This window comes from Octopus bimaculoides, chromosome 2 (assembly GCF_001194135.2).
Source record: "Octopus bimaculoides isolate UCB-OBI-ISO-001 chromosome 2, ASM119413v2, whole genome shotgun sequence".
NCBI classification, from domain to species: Eukaryota; Metazoa; Mollusca; class Cephalopoda; order Octopoda; family Octopodidae; genus Octopus; species Octopus bimaculoides.
The window spans coordinates 78555414-78569056 of record NC_068982.1 but is presented as its reverse complement, the minus strand read 5'-3'; positions in this window follow the sequence as shown (position 1 = coordinate 78569056).

Sequence of the window (13643 nt, the reverse complement as noted above, 5' to 3'; positions counted from 1 at the left end):
ATATATATATCTATATATATATATATATCATTTGGTTCACTGACCTAAATTTTTCTGGATTACCAACAGTAATCTAAAGCCTGAAGAAGACAGGCTTCCATGAGAAGCAAAACTTTAGGTCCACTGGAGTTGAATCAAATTGCTTTAAATAATACATGTAATTCCTACCAAATGTGTTGAGCACCCTTTTCTTCCATTGCCAGCTCTGGTCAGACTGTACAACTCATGCCAGCACGGACAGCAGTCGCTAATGATGATGATGCTGATATATATACAATACTGTGCAAAAGTTTTCAACCACTTTAAACTATTGTAAATTTCTACTAATTGCCAACTTATAAGTGGATGTTTTGCATTGCATTTTTTACAGATGAAACATTGGCCCTCTTGGAGTCATTGCCATACCTAATCATTATATTTTGAAGTAGGAGTTCTTAATGAGAGGGTAAGATGCGAGACGACCACCAAAAATGGCCAAGCAAAAGTTTTCGACCACCTCACAAAAGCCAATAAAGATATAGTGTTTTAAAACAGAAATATGTCTATAATGAAAATTCAATATATAATGTTCATTTCAAGAAGTTACTGTACATTATTAATATTTCATGTCACTTCCATTAGCTTGGATAATTGCTTCAGTGCACCTGGGAAAAAATGTGTGCAAATCCTTTACCATCTTCACAGGTATGAGATGCCATTCTCTGTGGCTGAGTTCCTACAACTCTTCAAGATGGCGTGGATTCTCCTGACAAACTCTTCTCTTTAGTTTTGTCCACATTTGCTTGATGATATTTAAGTCAGGGCTCTGAGCTGGCCAATCTTCCAATACGGTTACACCTTCATCAGCCAAACTCTGTAATAAGCCAGAATTTGTCAGAAGGCCTCCAGGAAAGTGAAAGGATCCATATTACATGACAAAAACAGTGAAGCTTGGTGGGTAAGAGTCTGATGCTTTGGGGATACATAAAAAGTGATGGTTCAAGTAAGTTAGTAACTTGAATAATGCCAAATACATCCAGTTGCTGAAGAACAATTTGATATCAGACTTGGATGAAGGTGAGATTTTTCAGCATGACAGAGCTCCATGCCACAGATTGCATGCAACACAACAGAGTTTGGCTGATGAAGGTGTTACTGTATTGAAAAACAGGCCAGGTCAGAGCCCTGACTTAAATATCATCAAGCAAATGTGGACAGAACTAAAGACAAGAGTTCGTCAGAAAAATCCACGCCATCTTGAAGAGTTGTGGGAGCTCACCACAGAGAAAGGCATCTCATACCTGTGACGGTGGTGAACAATTTGTATGCATCTCTTCCCAGGTGCATTGAGGCAATTATTTAAGCTAAGAGAAGCCATACGAAATATTAACAATGTACAGTAACTTCTTGAAATGAACATTATGCAATAAATTTTCATTATAGACATTTTTCTGCTTTAAAACACTGTATATTGATTGGTTTATATGAGATGGCTGAAAACTTTTGCCTGGCCATTTTTGGTGGTCGTCTCACATCTTTCCCTCTCATTAAGAACCCCCTAGTGTAAAATATAATGATTAGGTATGGAAATGACTCCAAGAGGGCCAATGTTTTGTCTGTAAAAAATGCAATGCAAAACATCCACTTATAAGTTGGCAATTAGTAGAAATTTACAGTAGTTTAAAGTGGCCAAAGACTTTTGAACAGTACTGTATATATATATATATATATATATATATATATATATATGGATGTATGCATGCATGTGTATATATACACACATACACACACATGCACACATATTTTCATATTTAGCATATGTATGTCTGAGTGCGTGTATATGCATATGCATATACGTATACTTTTGTATGTGTGTCTTTATGAAAATGTGTACATCTGTATGTGTATATGTGTGTATGCAAGAAAAAGTGAGAGAAAGAAAGAAAGAGAGAGAGAAAGAGGGAGAGAAAGTTGTGTAGTTAGGCATGTCTTATTCGTGTAAAACAACAACAACAGTAACCACAATAGCTACAACAACAGTAGTAGCAACAGCAATAACAACGTAAACAAGAAAACAGCAGTAGCAGCAACAACAATAGCAAGAAAGACCACAACAACAATAACAGCAACAACCATATAAACAGCAACAACTTAATCACTGTGATGTCAATGTAATGCAACATTGATTCCTGGAAATAAAAATGTCATATTTCATGAAGAATTGAAATTTGGTTCTGGTAGAAAGATCAGAGAATTATGGGGCTTAGAATGAAAATTCAATCTATGATGTAATTTCTAGATTTTTCATGTGTGTATGTAATGTAGGGGTATATATATATCTATATGTACATATAGATGAAGGTATGTACATACATGTACATATATATGCATATACTCATATATCGTTTGTATACATATATATATATATATATATATAAATGTGTGTGTGCGTTTGTGTATATACATGTGCGTGTGTTGGGGGTGGGGTAAGATATATGCATCATGCAAGAATACAGGTGTAATATTTATAAATACTTAAAATAATGTTCGTATGTATGTACGTATGTATGAATGTATGTGTATATATATATATATGTGTGTGTGTGTGTAAATACACACACACACATATGCATATACATACATACATATATATACATATATGTAATATTCTGGATACACTTGCACTACAGGATATTCCCTTTATCTTCTGTTTACTGCAGATCACAATTTTAGAACATTCCAACAACAACATTCCCTCTCACAATTTAATGGTGTCACACAGCATGGTATTACTGCAAACCACAGAATATGTATATATATATATATATATATATATATAGCAATAAACCGCCTTTTACCCGCACCTATTTATTGCACATGGTAAAAACACTAGTGTAATAATAATTGGGTACCCTCCGAGCAGTATATTGGATAGATATTATCCGTTAGTGGGTTGGATTCACAACCCCTGACTTTCTTGGATTATATATATATATATATATATAGCCTTTTATTCTTTTATTTGTTTCAGTCATTTGACTGCAGCTATGCTGGAGTACTGCCTTTAGTCATGCAAATTGACACCAAGACTTATTCTTTGTCAGTCCAGTACTTATTCTATTAGGCTCTTGCTGAACCGCTAAGTTACAGGGATGCAAATACACCAACATCGGTTGTCAAGCGATGGTTGGGGTACAAACACAGACACACACACACATATATATATATACAAATATATATACGACAGGCTTCTTTCAGTTTCCATCAACCAAATCCACTCACAAGGCTTTGGTTGGCCTAAGGCTATAGAAGAAGACACTTGCCCAAGGTGCTACACAGTTGGACTGACCCCGGAACTATGTGGTTGGTAAGCAACCTACTTACCAGACAGCCACTCCTGCGCCTATATATATATATATATATATATATATATATATATATATATATATATATATATATATATATATATATATATATTTATAAATATATATACACACAACAACATAATGCATATACACACTCATGCATACATATACACACACATTCATATACATACACACTCACACAAATACACACACATACATGTTTATATATACATATTGTCATCATGATAAGTGCCAATACACATAGCTCTCAGTCTTTGAGTTACTTAGTCATTTGTGCTGATTATTGTTTGAGAGTGGAAATAAAACTTAATAGACTGACTATGAAGGAGTGATGCTAGAGCTGTGAAATCCTGCTTACATTAATTTCAACTTTTCTCATTAATAACTGCATTGTTACTTTCAAGATAAACTGATGTTTGTCTGTTCAAAGAAAACATCAGAAGTAACTTGAAGTAATTTTTCTAGAAATGGACAAAATATGGCATTGTGGTGTTATCAAGTACCTTCAGAAAAATAGTTTAGGCCCCAAGGATATTCATGCTGACATAGTTGATGCTCCAGCTTTATCTACAATGCAAAAATGGGCAGCTGAATTTCGGAGGGGAAGGGAGAGTCTTGAAAGGACCCATGGTCTGGATGTCATGCAACTGCCACAACTGAAGAAAACATTGATTGTATTCACCACATGGTGATAGATGGCAGGTGATTGACTATAGATCAAATAGCCAATGCTGTTAGCATATCCCTTGCGAGAGTTAAGAATGTTTTTCACAGTGAACTTGGCATGATAAAGGTTTCTGCTAGATGGGTGCCATGTTTTCTGACACTTGATTAAAAGTGCACAAGGCTGAATCACATCATAGCAAAATCTAACTTTGTTTGAGTCAGATCCAACTGGTTTCCTCGAACATTTCCTAAGCCTGGATGAGTGTTGTATTCATCAATTTGATCCAGATACAAAGAAACAGTCCATGCAGTGGAAATACTCTTCCTCACCTGCTCCAAAGAAGGTCAATGTTGTTCCATCTGCAGGGAAAGTGATGGCTTCAGTTTTTTGTGTTTACTGGCTATCTTTACAAGGGCCTCACAATCAATGGCAAGTATTATGCCATCTTGCTGAGGCAGCAATAAAAGGCTATCTGGACCAAACACCCAGGAAAACTCATAGGAGGGGTCTTGTTTGATCAGGACAATCCTCCAGCACACAACTTGTTGGTTTCAATGGCTGCTGTACATGACTGTGACTTTGAGCTAGTTGATCAGCCACCCTGTTCTCCTGATTTGGCCCCGTCTTACTATCATCTGTTCAACAACATGAAAAAACATTTGGCTGAGAACTAGTATTGCAGTAATGATGATGTTGCATCTGTTGTTGATGACTTTTTTGAGCAACATGACAAAAGCTTCTTCATCAATGGGATCCAAGCATAGCAACAACTGCAAGGGGGACTATGTTGAAACATAAACCTCATTTGGTCTCATTCCATGAGAGTATCTTGGTCAGCCTAAGAACTTTTTAGTCAAACCTTGTGTGCATGTGAGTGTGTGTGTATGTATGTATGTATGTGTGTGTGTGCGCATGTGTGTGTGTGTATATATATATATATATATTCCTGATATTATCCATGGTGGCAAAAATATAAACTTACCTGTTATGTGCAGGCATGGCTGTACATATGAGAAGTTTACTTCTCAACAACATGGTTTCAGGTTCAATCCCACTGCATGGTTTCTTGGACAAGTGTTTTTTGTTATAGCTTCAGACTGATTAAATGTCTTTTGAGAGAAATTGGTTGATGGAGACTGTAAAAAGCCATTGTATATATGTTAGTATATATATATGCATATATGTATATGTGAGTATATGTGAATATATATATATATTTATATATATATATATATATATATATATATATATATATATATATATATATATATATATATATATATATATATATATATATATATATATATATATACATGTGTGTGTGTGTGTGTGCTTGTCTCTCCATCCTGACACTGTGATAGCTGTAAAAGGAGTATCACCATCGTATAAGCTGTTCCTTCATCTTCAGGCTTCCATGAAACATGCCCAGCCATGTGGAAAAATTACCTTGCTTAGAAATAGGTAAGGGTCTGTGACAGAAAGGGCTTCAAACCATAGAAAACACACACACACACACACACACATGTATGTATGTGTGTATGTATGTATGTTTTTGATTCGTGTAAGAATGAGAAAGTGGATGTTAAACCGATGATGATGATGATGATGATGATGATATATCATATTGGTTAAATTTTGGTTAATACAATCAGTTTTTGCCAAGACTTTTCTAACAATCCAAACATGTTTCCAATGCTACATACTATGTTGCAAGAACTACAGATCAGAATTGCATCAGACATAAAGTTAAGAATGTATCTTCCCTCAAAATATAAAGTAACAAGAGAAAAGGCCTGTAGCAAAAGAGAAAAGTGAAGATGGAGAGAGAGGGGGGGAGAGAAAGGGAGAGAGAGAGAGAGAGAGTATGGGAGTAAATATTATGTAAAAGATATAATAAGGACCTTGAAAATATTGAAAATAAGCCAAATAAAAGATAAAATCATCATTACAAGATATCAAATCTTATGAAATATTAGACACACACACGCACACACAGAAACATACACATACATACTCACATGCATATGCACACTCATACATCCACACACATATATTCATAAATGCAAACACACACATACACACACACACACACACACACACACACACAGTGTGTGTGTGTATATATATATATGTTTATGATATCATCATCACAAGATATCTTATAATTTATTGTGCACAATATGTGCATTCATACATAATTTTGTGCATGTATACATCCACACACATACATACATACACACACATACATACATACACATACATACATACACACACATACATACATACATACACACGCATAATACATACATACACACACATACATACACATACATACATACATACACACACATACATACATACATACACACGCATAATACATACACACACATACATACATACATACACACACACATACATACACACACACACATACATACATATTTAGCTGGGGTCGCTTAATAAAAACAGAGGTAAACATTTGGAGCCAAGACTGTTTCACAACTTGAAAAATAAATTCTGTTTCTTCAAAGAACTATCTTATAGTTTATCATAGTTACGTAGTGCAACACTATCAATAAATTCACAAAAAGTCAAAAATGATTAAAAGATAAACAAGGGAAGCAGTATGAGGAATCAAATACTAAAACCTTAAACTCATCAGCTGAAACAAAAACCACCAGCAACAGCTGAGAAACTAGAATATAAAGCTGTATAAACAGAAAACACTGAATAGATTGTTTGCTAAAGATCCCAAATCAGTCTTCTGCAGCTTCAAGAAAAATAATACAATATCAGTAAAAACCATCCCATCAACAGAACAAATGGAAAGTTACTGGAGATGAATTTGGGAAAAGAATGACAGATTCAAAGAAAATGTTGTTTGGATGGATGAGTTAGAACAGGAATACTGCAAGCATGTTACACAAAAACTCTATGAGACTCATGGTGCAGTGCTTGAAACAGTGCTGAAAAAAGAAAAAAATACCAACCAGGAAATCCTTATGCCCGCATCTTACTATGGGATAGCGGTTAAATATCTCAACATCTATCAGTGACGTTTAATAAGACTGTTTGAGAAGAGTAGCAAGGGCACATTAAATGTACCCTTATGGCTGTCAACAGTCATTACCCTTCTTATTCCATAAAATAGCCAAACCACTGAAGCTAAAAATTCCCACCTTGCAACAGTCTGTCAAAACACTATGTATAAGATGTACATTGGTTGTCTCAACTTGTTTCTACAGGACCATTGTACCACCAACAATATTATAACTTGAACAAGCTGGGGGAAAGAAGGAAGTGTTGGAGTGTTTTGAGCACCTACTGTCATAATGAAACAAGAATCCACAGAAACTTGGCTATGATAAGGTTGGATTACCAAAAAGCTTTTGATAATATACGACATGGATGGGTTATCAAGGGACTGCAAATAGCCAAAGAACCACCACCACCACCAATAGCTGCCATCTACCACCTAAGCAAAAACTGGTACACCTCCCTACTCCTGAGAGACAACAATGAAGACATCAAATCCAACACCATACACTACCAAAAAGGCATCCTTCAGGGAGATTGCTTGTCAGTACTGCTCTTTGTTCTTTTATCTAACCACTTGTCATACCTAATCCCAAAACACAGTAGCTATAGAAATGGGTCCAATAATATTTCTCACCCATTTTTGTTGATAACCTGAAGCTGTAGGGCCAAATATTAATCACGTCAAAAAGCAACTGGATCTCATAACCCAATTTTCTGAAGACATTGGAATAAAATTTGATGAATCCAAATGTTTACTTTTGGTTGTAAAATGTATCAAACTTGAGCCATTATCCAAGACATTAAACATGGACAACCTAGTATACAGCTTAGAGGAAAGCTACAAAACTCTTAGACAGAATGAGAATGTCAGCTATGATGGACCATCAATAAGGAGCCGATGAGGAATGAGTACTTCAAGAGGTTAAAAGAAATGTGGTCATCTGAACTCTCAGCTTGTAATAAGCCTACTGCCCATACCTGCAAAACTTGTCTTCACACCTACATTTGGCTTTCTGAACTGTTTACTACAAGAGCTCAATGAGATAGATGTATAAACTTGTAAGCTGCTCGATATGGCTGGAAACTTAAACAACAATAGTGATGTAGACACACTATATATCCCATGCAAGGATTGTGGTTTCAAATCTGTATTGATGTCATATGAAGCATGTATTGTGACACTGAAGCAACATCAGCAGCAAAGGAAAGAGACCAGTAACTATCTTGAGAGGCATGAAATAAGAAGTGATGCAACTCTCTCCTTCAAGCATTGGTAAATTCTATTTATCAAAAAAAAAAAAAATAAATAAAAAGAATGGACACGTTCACTTGAGAGGATAATGCATGGGTGCTTGGCACAAAATATGCAAGCCATGAAGAGAATAATTCCACCAACTTTCTTTTGACCCATTAGTCTCAATATAGTCAACTTCTTCTGTTAGACTTTTCTACCTTTTAGGTACCTGTAGGTACTTGGTGGCGATCGCTTGTTCTTGAATTGCATGGATGGAAACTTCAAAGTAAGATGTCATAAATTTATCAATACTCTATGACCAAGCTATTGCTGCTGCTGCTGCTACTACTACTACTACTACTACTACTACTACTACTACTACTACTACTACTACTACTACTACTGCTGTTGTTGTAAGAACTCAGACAATTCTACCACTGCTACTTTGTGCACCCTGAACTAACAAGGGAGCTTCTACATGATTACTTGACCTGCTAAAAATAGTCACCAAATCTCACTCAAAACACACTTTACACTCTTAGAAAAGAACACATTGGATATTGGTCCTAGGTTCCTGGCACATCTGTTAACCATAGGTCAGTATTGCTGGAATGACTTTGATCATAGGTCTGCTTCATTAGGACATACCTGGGGCTAAACAATAATAAAAACTCAGTAAACCCATTTCTTCCCCCTTTGTCATTCCCACTACATCTTCCTCATACTCATTTTGCACCTGTAACCTATCAGAGTTGAAACTAACCAGGCATAGATACCTTTTTCTCACTGTTTAAATGGAAATTAAAAATCAAATCTAAAAAAAGAAACCAGAAATATTAGACCTCTAAACATTTACTGTATTTTCAGATAAATTAATTCTTCTCAAATGAGAGTAATTGAGAATTTCAATTAAATATTAAAATAATAATAATAATAAAAATAAAAGATTTCAGACAAAAATCATGCTTCCTCATTGATATGACTGTCCCAATTGACATAAATGTATCTGTCAAGACCTTCCAAAAACTGAGCAAGTATAAAGATCTTGAAATAGAAATTGGCAAAATGTGGAACTTCAAGACTAAAACACTACCTGTTGTCATAAGTTCCCTAGGAATGATAGCAAAAGGGGCTGATTGCTACCTAGCTCAGATACCAGGAAACCCCAAAATGGCAGAAATTCAAAAGATAGTGCTCATGGAAACTATCCATATCCTACGTAAAATACTGTCAATGTAATCTCAAATTTTAAAACAAACTCATAATTTTCTTATGTTTTCCTAGACCTTCTCTACAACAATACTATGTGCAAAAACCAAATATATGACACCCTAGGCATAATACTAACTTGAACTTCTAACTTGTTGTCTCTTGAGGTCGCTGGGTGAGACTTGGAGTTAATTTGTACAAATTCAAAGCAAAAGTCAAGCATATAGGCGCAGGAGTGGCTGTGTGGTAAGTAGCTTGCTTACCAACCACATGGTTCCGGGTTTAGTGGTTCGGCAAAAAGAGACCGATAGAATAAGTACTAGGCTTACAAAGACTAAGTCCTGGGGTCGATTTGCTCGACTAAAGGCGGTGCTCTAGCATGGCCGCAGTCAAATGACTGAAACAAGTAAAAGAGTATATAATAATAATAATAATAATAATAATATAATAATAATAATAATAATAACAACAACAACAACAATAAAAATAATCCTTTTTATTAAAGGTACAAAGCCTGAAATTTTGTGGGAGGTGACCAGTTGATTACATCAATCCCAGGTAAAGCCGACCATGGCGGGATTTGAACCCAGAATGTAAAGATAAACAAAATACTGCTAAGCATTTCACCCAGAGTGCTAATGATTCTGCCAGCTCACCACTTTAATAGTAATGATAATAGGTGGTAATGTATGTTCCTGGTGTATCCTTATTAGCTGGGTAGTCACAATAGGTATATTGGACTTTGTCTGTTTGTACCCCAGTGTCACTTTGATGACATGCACTGCTCTCTCACTCAGTAATAATAATAATAATGGTTTCAAATTTTGGTACAAGGCCAGCAAATTCAGGGGAGAGAATGTCACCATCCTATGGGATTATGGGATACATACATACATACAGGCAGACAAATAAATGATAACAGATCAGACATTGTCTCCGACAGTGTCCACTGATAGAAACATCTCAGCAAAAGAACTTGAAAAACTATCAAAATACAAGAACATTGAAATTGAGATATCTAGGACAAGGTAATTAAAAAAACAAAACCATCCCTGTTGTTGTGGGTACACTGGGAATGATCAAGAAAAGTACCAACAAAATTTTTGAAGAGATCCCAAGGAAACCAACAATCTACATAATTCAAAAAATTGTGCTGACATCAACCTCTCACCTTCCGAGGAAATTTCTCTCTATCAAATATATAAGTGCCTTAGGTCCCTGGTTGAGACCCAGCCAGAAGATGAAATAAAATGCAAATCAATCAGAAAATAATAATAGTAATAAAGATAAGCTTAGGCAATGTATACTTTAGAGAAAGAAATAGTTGATGCATTCATGGCTACACCAGCCAACTGGTATGGTCTTTTCATATCATGCATGGAATATATTAAGTTTCTTGTTGATCAGATCTAAACAGATAAACAGCTATGATATATATATATATATATATATATATATATATATATATATATATATATATATATATATATATATACATACAGAGAGAGAGAGAGAGAGAGAGAAGGGGGGGGGAGATGAATATATATTTATGTAAATTCATGCATATATCTATCTATTATACATACATATATAAATACATACATAAATACATACATTTGTGTGTGTATGTGTGTGTGTATGAATATGTATGTATGTATTTATAGTGACAGAGATTGAAGTGGGGTTAGAAGTAGGTGCAATCAGATACTTACCACTAGGTTATATTTCCCAAGATCCTCTACTTCACCAGGGGTTGGTGATATTAAATCAACATTCCATATGGCTACGATAATAATGCCAGCAGCCAAAATAAAGTTCCTAGACAAAAAATAATGGCCTGCATATATTTCTATATCTACACCTATCTCTCTCACTCACTCTCTCACTCTTTACATACATACATACATACATACATACATACATATATAGATATATCATCATCATCGTTTAACGTCCACTTTCCATGCTAGCATGGGTTGGACTGATATATATATGAATATATATATATATATATATATACACACACACACATATATACAAATACATATGTACATACATGGGTGTGTATTTGTAGGTTTAGAAGGACAAACAGGAGAAAGAGAGCTCAATACAAAATTATTCATACTTATTTGTTATTTATTTGACAGAAAGTTACAAAAGCAATTCAAGTGTGGCACTTAAGAAATTTACCTTGCTTGATAAGCACCACAAGAAAATGCTCAGCTTTTTGCTGATTAATGTGTGTGTGTGTGTTTGTTACAGTAGAGAATGGTGTGAAACAAGGAGATTTTGATGGACTTACTCTCTTTGCAATATATTTTGCTGTCATGCTATATCATGTTCTTCAAAACAAAAATGTGGGGGCACATATAAGATATCGTACCACAGGAAGTATCTTTAATTTAGCAAGGATGAAATTTAAGAGCAAAGTACTTGCATCACTAATACGAGGCCTACTGTATTATCAGTCATACAGAGCATGGACTGCAATCATTAATTTCTGCATTTGATTTGATGTGTGATATCTTTAGTTCGACTATAAATTTAAAGAAAACAGTAATTTTATCTCAACTGCCTCTGGTCAAGTTATGCAGCAACCTAGAATACATGTAAAGAATAATTTTAAGGTTGTTGAATTCTTCATATACTTTGGGAGTGTAGTGAATAAAATGGAACATTGGGTTTGGAAATATCTCTAAGGTTTCAAAAGGCAGGAAAGACTTTTGGTAGCATACAGTCTCCCTCTGGTCACAAAGATATATCAATGAAACAAAAATATGTTTATAAATCCTTTGTGTTATCTTCTCTTCTTTACTCCTCTGAAACTCGTCCAAACTTCACTTTGGACTCCTGGAACCATTCCCTCAAAATGCATATGCTGTGTTCTGAAAATAAAATGAAAATCATCTGGTATTTGTTCCATCCAGGTAATAGTTTTAGAAAATCAACTGCAAATGTCTGAACATATTGTCTGCATGGCTGACTAGTGTATCACTAAGCAATTGCTTTTATGTTCAGGGAAAAAGGAAACAGTGTAGGCCAAATAATAAAAAAAAAGGTTTAAGGATGCATTGAAGGAGAATTTGAGGAATGTAGGAATTGATAAAAAAAAACAAAAACTGATAAGTCTCACAGCAGATTACTCTACCTAACATTCAAAGATATATGATGGTGTGAAAACTTTTGAGCAAAACAGACTTATACAGATAAATATTGAGAGGGAAAAAAATACAGCCAGAAAGGGAATATGAGCTTTGTGAAGCATTTTCTTCTGGTACATTTTGTGGGAAAATCTGTCTCTCTGAAGCTGGATTTAAATCTTATATAACAGCACACAATAGGCCAATTCATGCTGATTGTACAACATACCTATCAGTTCACCCTTATCTATGCTACATATGACACATCATCTGCACATCTAAAGGTGATCTGCTGAAACATCTCAAGATTCAACAAGATCAGACACCACAGACAGTTCAAGCTGTACCAAAACTAAAACTTGCATGTCTGGTCTAAATAGCCACATAAGATTTTATGTCACAAATGATCATCAAGTACATTGAGGAGATCAAGTCTTGTATTGAGTGGACGACCATCATACGTATATGCATGTGTGTGTGTGTGTGTTTATATTATACATATATATATATATATTAACATGAAGTTAAATATATTTTCAATCATAGAGTCACCAATGGTTTTGCATCCATAGAACATATATTTAACTTCATGCTACTTTAACTTTTAGAGTGATCTTTTTTTGGGGGATATATGATCCACTGATGATAATGCACTGTTCCATGATGGTAAGATCAACAAAACAATTATTCCATCTGGTGAGAGATAAATATTATTTAATAGATACAATACATATTCTTATATGCTACAAATAGTTTCTTGTGCTGAGAACATGCCAAACAAAGTTTTATAACATGTCTGATATCTTAGCACAGTCCACATGGCATAATGAACATAACGAATTTGTTAGGCCATGTGGCTGTGCCTGATGACTCTGCTGAGATGTCAGACATGTTATAAAACTTTGTTTGGCATGTTCTTGGCACAAGAAACTATTAGTAGCACATGTATTGTGTCTATTAAGTAATTATATATATATATATATATATAT